This window comes from Coregonus clupeaformis, unplaced genomic scaffold, assembly GCF_020615455.1.
Source record: "Coregonus clupeaformis isolate EN_2021a unplaced genomic scaffold, ASM2061545v1 scaf1365, whole genome shotgun sequence".
Classification (NCBI taxonomy): domain Eukaryota; kingdom Metazoa; phylum Chordata; class Actinopteri; order Salmoniformes; family Salmonidae; genus Coregonus; species Coregonus clupeaformis.
The window spans coordinates 135,285-148,045 of record NW_025534819.1 but is presented as its reverse complement, the minus strand read 5'-3'; the positions used below and the strand labels follow the sequence as shown (position 1 = coordinate 148,045).

At 42.0% G+C, this 12,761-nt stretch overlaps 2 pseudogenes; both read right to left on the bottom strand.

Annotated features, from left to right (window-relative positions):
- Positions 1-1,407: 1,407 nt before the first annotated feature.
- On the bottom strand, positions 1,408-5,407 carry LOC123486948 (annotated as a pseudogene).
- A 2,250-nt stretch (positions 5,408-7,657) lies between these two features.
- LOC123486947 lies at positions 7,658-10,702 on the bottom strand (annotated as a pseudogene).
- Positions 10,703-12,761: the final 2,059 nt, after the last annotated feature.

The following is a 12,761-nucleotide window of genomic DNA, read 5'->3' as shown; positions in this document are numbered from 1 at the left end:
TTGTTAGGTCAGAACCGCTTGATCAACCCTACCTCGGCCAGAGGGTCAAGTGTGCGCTCTGAACTCTCCTAGATAGAAGCGCTCTGAATTTACGAACTGACAATCTGACAACGCTCTGAGTTTACTGAACGTCCAGAGTGCACTCTGAGCAAACTCTGGCACTCCAGATTGAATTTATGAACACACCTGTAGAATAAACCAGCCTTTAGTGTTGAAATCTTTGGTTGTATTTAGTACATGGCCTCACATTGTGAATCCTTAAAGAGGTGGGTGTGGCTAAAGCTTAAGAGGGTGTGAACAATGCTGAATGGGTGTAGACAAAGAAGAGCTCTCCAGTAGGTGTACCAAAACATTCAAGGGCCATTTTCTCAAAAGTGAGGTTACAAGTTTATCAACTTTCAAAGCAGAATTACTTTCCCCATTGTTCCTAAACTGTCAGTGCATGACCCTGAAGTACCATTTCAGCTTTGAGTCTCTACTTTATCCAATGTAAAAACATAATTTCAAATGTTGCTACATAAGACCGAATCGAGCGCGTTAACGGTCACATTTGGCATTACTGCTATCTTAGCCAATAGAAAGGCATTGAATAACAGATTCACTACATGGTACAGATTCACTACATAATAGTTTGTCTATTAAACCGTTCGGACGCTTCAGACGTTTCGTGAACAGACAGACTTTCGGATGTCTCGCGTCCTGACAAACACCACTCTAGCTCTGCCACCTTTCACCACAGATATCGGGCGGATGCGGTGGATTGAGATGCAGCCCATGCAAATAAACAGATATCTCTAGCTATAAACAGACGGATTTTGTGAAAGGGATTGTTTTATTATGTTAATTACATTTCGCTGGGGCCTTGGAAATTAGTAGGCTATGGGTTAACAAATGCCAAAGGGAAGCTGGTTAACAAAGGTGGGGCTAGGAAGCATTCCAATGCTCCTACAGTTTATTTAGGAGTTAAATGATCGCATTAAGAGTGACCAAAGGAATAATAGTGTTATTACCTCCACAACAGTTGCGGTCCAGCAAAATTTTCCCCCTTCTGTCAGTGAGGTCCTCACTCACATAGTATGACATATAGTTTGGTCCAAAAGCACAAACCAGCATCCGTCCAATTTTTCCTTTTGTGGCCTTTTTCATCATGTACGCCCTTCAGGAAGAAATACATGAATCTGTCACACTCAAGATTGTAATATCGTATCTATATCTATTTGATTGTTACCACCGGCAGAGGTCTAACAGAGGTCAGTATAGAGTAGACAGTCATGTGTCCCAAATGGCACCTATTCCATGTAGTGCAGTACTTTTGACCAGAGCCCTAGGGTCCTGGTTAAAAGTATTGCACTACATAGAATCCCATTTGGGATGCAGAAAGAGCAGTGAGAGAGGGTACAGGCGAACCTGTCTGAGCACATCCAGTATGAGCCCTGGAAGACCTCAGAGATGCTTATGGACAGGGTCTGGCGGTTCATGCCCTTACTGAAGTGGCCCAAGCCAACCAGCTCTAACTCAGCTCCCAGGCACTCTCGGGCATTGCCTGCTTCCCGCCTTCAACGTGAGCTTGTAATCCTCAAACCTCTCCTGATTCCAAATGCCTCCCCATGGCCTCCATCAGCTTCCACATGGGAAGTACTCAATCTGGAGGGAGGGAGGAGAGGGAGGAAAGGACACAGCGAGTCAGTCCTGTGGTATGAATGGGAATTATTTTAACTGGAAGAGCATAATTACTGCTAAACAAATAAGTTATGTATGTGTATTAGAGGTGTTGTCTTGTCTCTCACTTCCTCTATGATAGATGACCAGTGGGTACCTGTCTTCAGACAGGAAGTTGAAGATGCACCAGACCTTGAAGGCTTTTATCGTTGGAGATGAGAAGATGGCTCATGTTGATGTTTTTCTTGAAACACAGTGTCCAGCACACATTGTTGAACTCCAGTATGTCAAAGTTATCCCTAACCTGTAATTAACATAAACAAAGCCAACATTTACACAAAACAGAACAAAACAACTTCCCCTATTTTTCTTCAACATACTGTAGGTAAGGGACAATACGATTAGAAAGGGTCAGTAGTAGCCTAATATTTCTCTGCCCTACGTATCAGCCCCACGGGATGTGAAGTACAAACATAATGGGTTCTTCATCTCTTCATTTCAATTCAAGTCAGATTCCGGAGGAGAAAGGTGCAAATAGCCCCAAGTACAACTAGTGCTAGGACTAAAGCAGTTTACTAATTGACATCAGTGTTAGTGTTATTAAGCTATGGAAACAGTTGGGAAGCCTTTGCAAGTCTACAGATGTGGGTTCACATCTGAAGGTCCTCCAACTAGAGAACTCAGGACAAAACTTTGAAGATCACTTATTGCTTTATCACTGGTGTTTACCAGTCAGTGCATTCATTACCAATGGCTGACAGATTGAATATTAAAAAGGACATGAGTAATTATTATCTCTCGATGCCAATAGATGGGCCTTTAAATCTTCCTTCCCATGCAGTGCCGAAATCATAAAAAACTCCTTGTATGCTATTTTCATCTCCACTCGAGTTGTGTTCTGATTATGAGTGGGTCTCTATACATTGCTATCACAAAAAGGGTCCCCGGCCCCATAAAGTTTGAGAACCCCTGCAATACATGTAACAACAAGGTGTTTACCAATCAGATTGTGAAGCTTTTCAGAAAACAGACTCAGAGAAAACCAAAGACTCTGTGTCATGCAATCATCATGTCATGGAATCTCTATCTATAGTAGTGTGTGTGTTAACCCCTTCACTCCAAATGCAATCTATGACACAGGAGGAAATGGGAGTAGCTGATGTAAGCTGAATGAACATTTTGTTTTGAAACTAAGGCTATTTTTCTTGCACTCATTGAAGTAATTTTCAGCACATGTTTTTATCTTCCGATAACTCACAATGGTGGGTCTCACACCTCCTTGATGGCTGTGAAACAGAACAATTCTCCCACTCCCACAGTAGACCTACCATAACAATGGCAGCCTTGTTCAAGGTCAAACAGATCCTGCTTGCTCCATTTATTTCTCAAAAGCAATACATTTTAATATGGGTGACATGCATAAACTAAGATAAATACTGAAAATAGCAATAATGCTCATCATATTATGAGCAAGGAGAGTCATTTACAGAAAAACATTGATTTAAACAATTTTTTCTAAAGGCACCCATAAAACACTTCCCATTAAGGCTTATCATCCCCCTATGGGGATAAGGCACCCAGAGTTACACCTCATACTCAGGTATCTGTCGACAGAGAAATAGTGATTATATTTCTGTGGACCCAACACCTGATGAAATCACCAAACAGAGACCCTCCACTAACAGACCCACTGAGGTGAGGTGAGGAGAGGAGGCAGGATGACGCAGGTGCTCAGCAGCCTGAGTGCAATGTCTGCATTGTTAGGAGCTAGTAACATTAGCATTTCGCTGCACCCACTACAACATCTGCTAAACTGTTACGCGACCAATCAACTTTGATTTGAAGTCTGCCACCTCCTTGTCACTTATTGGCATGACAATGAGCAATGGAGTTGGAAAGAGCAAAACAGATCTGGCACCAGGCTAGGTGCTCGTTACTACTCACCTTGTCCAGTATGAACCTATTGAGGTAGGGCATGTATCCCTGGTTGGACACAGGGCCCTCATCATCATCCTAAAAGTGCTCCCCTCCAGGGCCACCGGGTCATGGGGAACCTTCATCACGGTGCACAGGTTATGAGAGAGCACCTATAGAGCCACAGTCAGATCAGTCATGCAGTCAGGGGAAACCGTTGCTGTCATAGTAATATCATTCACCAGATACTTCCCTCCCAATGCTCAGAAGCATATTATACAGGCCATGAACAATGAGTCTGAGGGCAAGGTTACTGTCATACTGTTGGTATTCACTGGGCATAGTAGAGAGATGATGTTACAGTAATATCGGTGTCCAAGGGATATCAAAAAGATTCCCTCCTACAAGTGGGCATCATACTCCCATTAACACAATTACAAGGTGATTTTTCAAAAGGACCTCTGTTTAGTCTAAGATCACATTGACATGCATGAAAAAGCACGTGTTGCTGTCAGTTCAAGCATCGCTGCCCAAGTGTGTTGAAAAGGTCACTGTTGAGATGTAGAGTGAAGTAAATATATCAAAATAAATTATGATATTTATAAACAAACTACTCATGAACATCTATAATCTAGACAAACGGAACAGACTGGACTGTCTGAAAACAATATTAACATTTCGAGCCAGTCAAACTCAGTGCTGAGTTATGATGTTCACTATGCAGTGTTGTGATAGGTCAGGTGCATTTTAGGTGCTGGGAATGAAAGGAAAATACATATTTTCCAGACATCTATGTTTGGCCAAATAAAGTCCGGACTCAGAAATCAACATCCTGGACGTTGAAATCAAGGCTAGTCTGGACTGCACCAAAAAAATTTTTAGTGGAGTGTCTTCATTAGAGCCTGGCTGGCACACAGACCACCAGGCAGGCAGACAGCCAGACCCAGACAGGAAAACAAGCCCTAGCCTTCCACAGCAGTGCCCCTTGCCTTTTACAAGCCCAACACTCTTACTGTAGAATCTGTCCAAGTTACAGAATATCGTGTGTAAGGCACGATTATCAAAAAGGCATACATGTCCCACATTCATTGGTATCTTTCATGCCATAATCAACAAAAGGTTATCTCCATAGAACCATTGTTATTCCTGTTTTGTGAGAAAAGGCTAAACGTAGACATGAGTAAGGGAAAATACTACTGATGTGAGCAGAAACTGTCTGAGTAGCCTGTGAGTTGAGGGACAGCAGACGTTTGTCTTTCCTTTGCTGTTGATGTTGCCGACTGAATTATCACTTGGCAGTTGACACAAAGTTCCCAAATGTGAGGGAAGCGAACCAGCACATACAATTATTGTGTACACTGAATTAAATTGAATATCTCAGACACATGGTCAAATCTTTTTTTTCTCCAGCTGATCATAACTTTTTGTTTGGGTCTGATATTCGGATCAGCAACATGATAAAATATTCCGAGGTTAGAATTAATTTTAATTTTGGTATTTGATCAAAAGCAAACAATCGTTAATTTTACTTCATTATGGAATAATACTGTAGCCCTACTAGCTAAGCTTTAAAGCCTACCTTAAGCTGTGATTTGGACACTTTCCCACTTTGCTCCACGTCCAAGGCTGTGAATGCGTGCCATATTGACTTCAGAAGTTCATCCCGTAGTAGTCCCATGTTCGTAGCCCCTGGTGCTCTCGATGTCATAAAGTAAAACTGCAACTTTTTCCAGACACTGATACATAAGACAGTCACGTGATCGAGTGTCGCAGCAGGAAAATAAACTTGTATCACCCAATGACTGAATGGTAGCACCACATAGCGCATAGTTGTCAAACGTGTTGCAAGTTTAATCAGTAGTCAACTGTGATGAGTAAACGGTCAGTTGGCCACAAATAATTGCTTAAAAAAAACATGTCCCGACAATGAACAAGCCTATGTTGCAATGTTGGTACAGACGATCAATTTACAAGAAACTATATTATGAAACAAAGTTTCAGTCTGTATAATCTGAAAGACCATCTCCTCTCATTTATTTTCATTAGATAACTCGTCTTTCCCAGACTACCATGTGTAGTCCCATGTTATTGTATACTGTCACTATTGTGTATGTTCTTTTACAGCAACATTCATCCATAAACATTTGACAGTTCCAAGGCATCCTTATTGTCGGGAATGAATTTATTGAAATTGGAACAAGTAACATGAAACCAATAGCTGTCAAAATTATCTACATGCATAATATACATAGTTGCAAAACATGAGAAAATGTAAATGAGTCAATAATGCTACAGTTATAGGTTTTGAACAGAGGGAGAGAAGTCCAAGCTTAAAATACTGACTTTACTAAAACAATTGTTCAGTGGCTCCTGCATCTTATATATAAAATAAACATGACACCGGGCTTGACACAATGATCCACTTCGACCAACCGCATCACACACACGATTGGATGACTCATCATGAAAAACTAACATGTGTAAAACATCTTAAAACAATCAGTGTACAAACCTAGTACTTAATGAACTTCAGATAGGAAATGTATTACAGGTGCAACACATTGAAATTCCATGTTTTACAGAAGATATTGATTACTGAAACTATTCTAAACTTTTGAATGGAATTTATAAATTCACTGAACTCTACTACAGTTCAAGACAAACCAACATATATAGCAGCAGTATGCATTTTTACATTTAGCAGATGCAGTAGTGAGTGCATACATTTTCATACTTTGCGTACTGGTCCCCCCGTAGGAATCAAACCCACAACCCTGGCGTTGCAAGCGATATGCTCTACCAACTGAGCAAAACAGGATGCAAACAGTTGCATAAGGCAAGTTCAAAGTGCTCATTGTATCATTCTTAGTCAATGGTCCAGTTCCACTACCTGACATCAGGTAAAACACAGACAGTAAGGTGCACATTTGTATCACACCATCCCAAACCCTCACACTGGCAACAGAAAGTTCTAGGCATGCACCCACATTTCATTAAAAAACAAAACCGGCTTTGTTCTTTAATACCAATTGCCAGAACATGCCAAGTGCTTGGGAAGGTCACAACCCTTTCACTCTTTAGAGTCAAATACATTTGGTCCATTGTCTTACTAACCCTTTCCAAGTACCAAACAGTAAGAACTATCATAGTCGGTTTGTACGCTTTGAAGCCCATCTGTCCATGTCTGCATAGGGAGGCCTTCCCAGTTCACTGTCGAGTGCAACCAGGGTCGTATTCATTAGCGCACACGGTAGCAAAACGTTTTGCAACAGAAAACAAGCATTTCTATTTGGACTATTTCAGGTAGTCCTCACCGTTTTGGTCTGTTTGTTTCCATGTCGTGCCTAGTGAATACGACCCAGTCTGATACCCATTTGGGTTGGCAGTCGGCCCTCTCAGTAGATGGTCAGGCTAACTGAGCGGTTCATCTTCTTGCCGATGAGCCTGGAGCTCCTGCTGGACTGGAGGTGGAGCGCATCAGGACCCTATCGGAGGTCAGAACCTTCTCCTCCGCGGCTACTTTGGCCTGCTGGGCCTTCTTCAGCTCCCTGCACGAGAGAAAAACACATTGTTAGAGAAGCCATTCATAACTACCAAGAAAATAGTAATTACATCTGAAATGGATTCCTAAATCCTTAAAGAGTAGGTAGCATCATGTAATTTCTTCACAAAACTAACACTATGTCGTAGTATTCTCCCTAACAGTCATACTTACGATACGATAACAAATGAAAAAGGAAGGCAAGCCTTGAGACATGACATATGAAGAGTGTACGTACTTCTGCAGAAGCGCATTTTTGAACTTCTCTGCGTTGAGTTCCACACGGAGCTGGTCAGCGCTCATGCGGGAGGCAGTGAGGAGGACGGGGTGCTTGGTGAGGGAAGATGCAGACGGCCTCCTGGCAGGGTCAGGGTGGATCATCAACTGCAGCACACAGAGAAGACATTAATACCACTAATTAAACATTATTACTAATGCCTGTCCTGCACACAAACCACCATTGCAGAATGAAGCACTGCATCCAATATATGCACACTATGTAGGGAAAGTGTGCCATTTGGAATGCACCCTTGTCGTTTCTAGTCATACCTTCAGTAAACTTAGGAATTCCTGTGAGAGCACTTGAGGTATCGCAGGTAGTTTTCTTGTCTGATGTCATGCCACTTGTCACCATTAGTTGGGAGTGGTTCAGCTCCTGAGGCACTGATCACAGTCAGTGATAGGGCAAAAATATCTGCCCTGGTGAGGTTTCTGTAGTCCTGAAAAACATGTTGGTTCAGTTTTGTTATGTCACATAAGATGGATTTGGAATAATTTAACAAATGAGGTGGTATGGGGGGGAGGAGGAGTTATCCAATTACCTCTTGTAAGACTTCATTGGCCAGATACCTGCTGTCCCCTTCTTCAACTTGAGGATTGTCCATCCTGGTCACATGGCCAAGATCACCTGAGGGAAAAATACAAAAACATTAGAATCAGGCTGCCTGGTCGACAAGTCCACTCAATTATTAGCTTGTTTCATTTGCATGACCTTATACTTTTTAAGTACCTATTTTGTAAACAACATTTGTATTTGGTCCTTCATCATCGTCAAATTCACCGACACACACCACAGTCCTCCGGGATAAGAAGATGTTGCCTGAGAAAAAGTAAAGCACGGCAAGTGTTAAATCATAAATATTTTATTTGATTCAATAGCGGAGCTGTATCCAAACCTCTGCAGCTACTTACTTGGCTTGATGTCCATGTGAACCAGTGAGGTGGAGTGAATGTACTTCAGTCCACGGGCCACCTGAAGGAGAAGGTCCTTGAGGTCCAGCTGAGAGAAGAAGCGCATGGTTCTGTAGTTCTCTCTGTGACCACGTCTGCCAGTGTGCCGCCGTTACAGTACTCATTCTGTATGAGCATATGGTCATCCTCTGACCAGGCAGAGTAGTACCTCACCACATGGGGGTGCTGTCCCAAGACAGCGTGGGCGTACACCTCTCGAGTGCATTCTGTCTGAGGAAAACAGAACACAATATTAGCACAAAATGACATAGCATTAAGGTGAATGAGTCGTTTCAATTTATACTTGGATTGTCAACTTTTCAAAATCCATGGGCTTCTCTTACTCGTCTACAGATCCAGCGAGGGGCTTCTTTGAGCGTTTGATGGCGTAGATGCAACCATCAAGTCTTTTTCACACATTTGAAGACAGAGCCAAACTCCCCAGACCCTATCTTCTCCAGCTCATGAAACTCTGTGGCATATCTTGACATCATGTTGCTATCGAGAAGAGTCATTCTCTGCAAGAAAAGGACAGCGCTGCTTAGACACTTATCTAAAGCACAATTTGAGTGTGTGTGTGTAAAAAGCTATATTTGTGATTACAAAATGTACCTTTGAAGGTGGAATGATGTCCTCTTCACACTCTGCATCACTGGCTTCCCATGTCCTCTCAATGAGCTGTAGAGACAAAGGAAAGTAACCAAAATGTGTTATATCACATTCCAACCACTGGAGGGCAGACAATCCCTACAAGTGCACCTAGTGAGTGTGACCATGTGGCTTTAGGTTGCTGCCAACAAGCATGCAATAGTCAACTGATTTAACACACACTCCAGAAGCATGTCTGAATCTATTGTCAACTAAGAATAGGCCATGCTCCATTTACACCAACAGAAATAAGTATCTCCCAATTCTAAGACACTTTTTTTGAGTTGTCTAACAGTCAGAGGAACTTGAGTTGTGGCACGGTAGTAAAATATGATCTACTTTACAACACTTGGCAAACCGCAACTACTTTTGAGTTTTAGAAAATGATTCAGACAAACAAGAGTTCCACAACTACCTTAGGATAGGGGACAGCATAAAGAGGAAATGGAGTTCATTATAGGTCAGTCCCATTAGAGTCCCACTCCCACAAAATCTCAATGTAACAGCTGGTAGATAATGACATCAGTACAAGGTTCTTCTCTTACTCATTCCTGTGTGATCTCTTTCTGTTGTTCCTTTGTAACGTTGCTGTCTGGATCAGTAATGAGTCAGGGGTGAATGGATTGATGTTGATCATGCGGGTGTCTGTCTACTCCTGCTGTCTGTGTGTGTTCTTCCTGTTGAGTCCCCATTCATGTAGACACCTACTCCTACCCGGTGGACTGTGGATCCTGTGGCCTCTGCCCTGGCTCTGGACAACAGACTCTGAAAGGGAAATTATGTTGCATTAGATAAGAATAACATTTTTATGGTTGGTGAGGGTCATATGAATACAAATAATATGAAAAATAAGTCACAAGGAGATCAATGATTCAGGGAAAACTCAACTATCCCATTGCCCTTAACAAATGGTAATAGAGACCAGAATCAAACTATTCTTCAGTCTCATTTTCAAACATGTTGAAGACAGAAATAGAACTCTTGCACAGTGGCTGGTTATCTCTGGCTGAAAACTTTAAAAAATATAATTTGATCTGACCTTATATATTATGGATCTGAAAGAATAAATTTGAGAACAATAACATGTTACTGTAGTTAACCCACCTTCGGTGTGTGGGGGACATCAAATAGCCGGAGTTTTCTGAAGGTTTTATGGGGCGGTGTCCGGACAATCAGGAATGGGAGAGCTCCCATCCTCCTGATTGTCGGAAAACTCCGGGGACGAGCTGTTGTAGTTGTTATTGTAGGGCCGGGTCCCCTTTCTAGGAGAAGGGGACCCCTTCATCAAGTAAGTCCCTGGTGATTTTAGGGGAGAAAGACATCCAAACCCCTCCTCATCCCAAATTTCAACGCGATCCTCCGCCGTAGGTATCTTCATGGTGCTGTTACAGACGTCTTGGTTTAAGTTCTGTCTCGGCGATTGCACTGGAGAGTACATTTCGACTCCAATGCTGTTGTTGCCATCGTCCTCGCCGTCGCTCTGGTTGAAGTCTAGTCTCTGTCGAATAGGTCCCATCTTCGGGGACGTACTGACAAACATTCGGCAACTGTAACTCATCACTTCCCAGGCGCAGTAACGTTGGCTGTAACGTAAAAGTGGCTAGCGGCGTTAATCGTTTTTCAAATTATCCCGAGTAGCTTGACATCTGTGTGCCCATGGCGCTACAATCTTGAGTCAATTCGTAATCCAAAATGACGTGGCTAGCAAGAAGCTAGCTAGTAATTTAGCTAACGTTCGCTCACTAGCTTTGTAAGTAAAGAGGTTAGCTAGCTAGCATGGTAACGTTAGCTTCGTCCCATAAGGAGCAGCACGCTGTACTGCCAAACGCACGATAAATTATGCTGAGCGCTTATTTACTACAAAAAAACAAAATAATTACTTTAGTACTTGTGTCTAGCTGTCAAAATACTTAAAACACAGCCAGGTCAAATAATGCAGTCGACTGTTTGTTTACCCGAAATATTGTTGTCACAACTTATTCTGCCCATACTGCTCCGCTACCCGTGACCGTTGGCAGAATTATTCCAATCTTCAGCCAATGAGAACACATTCCTGAAGTTTGAAACGTGGATGTTACTTCCTCTGAAGCAAAGTGTTACGTCACTAAGTAAATTTCTAAGACGAACGTCACTTTGGCGCGAATTGAATCCTTTGATATTTTTCATCCTTTGAGGCGTTTAATTAATTTGTCCGCAACATTAGTCCCCTTGTACTGTATTGTAATTAATTGCCCTTGATCGGATTAGCTGATCGTCTAGCATTCATAATAGAACTCCTGAGTGGATCGCAGTGCTAACTGTGCCACTAGAGATCCTGGTTCGAATCCAGGCTCTGTCGCAGCCGGCCGCGACCGGGAGACTCATGGGCGGCGCACAATTGGCCCAGCGTCGTCCAGGGTAGGGGAGGGAATGGCCGGCAGGGATGTAGCTCAGTTGATAGAGCATGGCGTTTGCAACGCCAGGGTTGTGGGTTCGATTCCCACGGGGGGCCAGTATAAAATAATAATAATAATGTATTCACTAACTGTAAGTCGCTCTTGATAAGAGCGTCTGCTAAATGACTAAAATGTAAATGTAGAAGTTGATTATTTCTGATATTGCTTGGTATATCATTAAGTATTTACTCAAAAAGCCAATATGCCCCAAAACCATAAAACATCTTATGTTGAAAAGAATTGTCAACTGCTCATATAATAGTTTGAGTTGATGACGTAAAGATGTGGTAGAAACATTTTAAGCACTTGCATAAACAAATCATACTGAGTCTTACACATACAAATAAATTCAATAAAATACTAATCAATATCCTGTTTCAATTGTAATTAAGTAGATTTCAGATGATAAATCCACAACATTATTACAAAAACAGTTAGTGCAAATATACAGTATTGTACTGCTTTATTTAACAACCAACGTGTATCCATTATTTGTACATATTCAAAGTTGAAATATATGCTGGATTCAAAACATTGGCTATTTACTGTATATACACAGAATACAATATTCACACATGGAAAAATGGTACCAAAAGTCCAAAAACACATTACATTTCATTAATGTAGAAACCCCACATCTTAATCAACAAAGTAATGGATGTTTCAGCATTACAGACTCTTTGTGCAGCCATATCAAAATGTATATTTATAAATCTTAATAAAGAATTCCATGTTTTGATTTAAGAACAATACCCTTGAGTCAGGAAACTGTAGAATTTGAATAGATCAGTTGTTCTCATCAAATAAAATATTTCAATAGAAGTCATAGTACTGAAAGGCTTATCTTATCTAATCTTCCAATCCCATCTCTCATTTACATAACATTTACATCATTTAGCAGACGCTCTTATCCAGAGCGACTTACAAATTGGTGCATTCAACTTATGGTAGCAAGTGGGACAACCACTTTTTTTATTCTTATTTTTGTATGGGGGGGTAGAAGGATTGCTTTATACTATTCCAGGTATTCCTTAAAGAGGTAGGGTTTCAAGTGTCTCCGGAAGGTGGTCAGTGACTCCGCTGTCCTGGCGTCGTGGGGGAGCTTGTTCCACCATTGGGGTGCCAGAGCAGCAAATAGCTTTGACTGGGCTGAGCGGGAACTGTGCTTCTGTAGAGGTAGGGGAGCTAGCAGGCCAGAGGTGGATGAACGTAGTGCCCTCGTTTGGGTGTATGGTCTGATCAGAGCCTGAAGGTAAGGAGGTGCCGTTCCCCTCACAGCTCCGTAGGCAAGCACCATGGTCTTGTAGTAGATGCGAGCCTCAACTGGAAGTCAG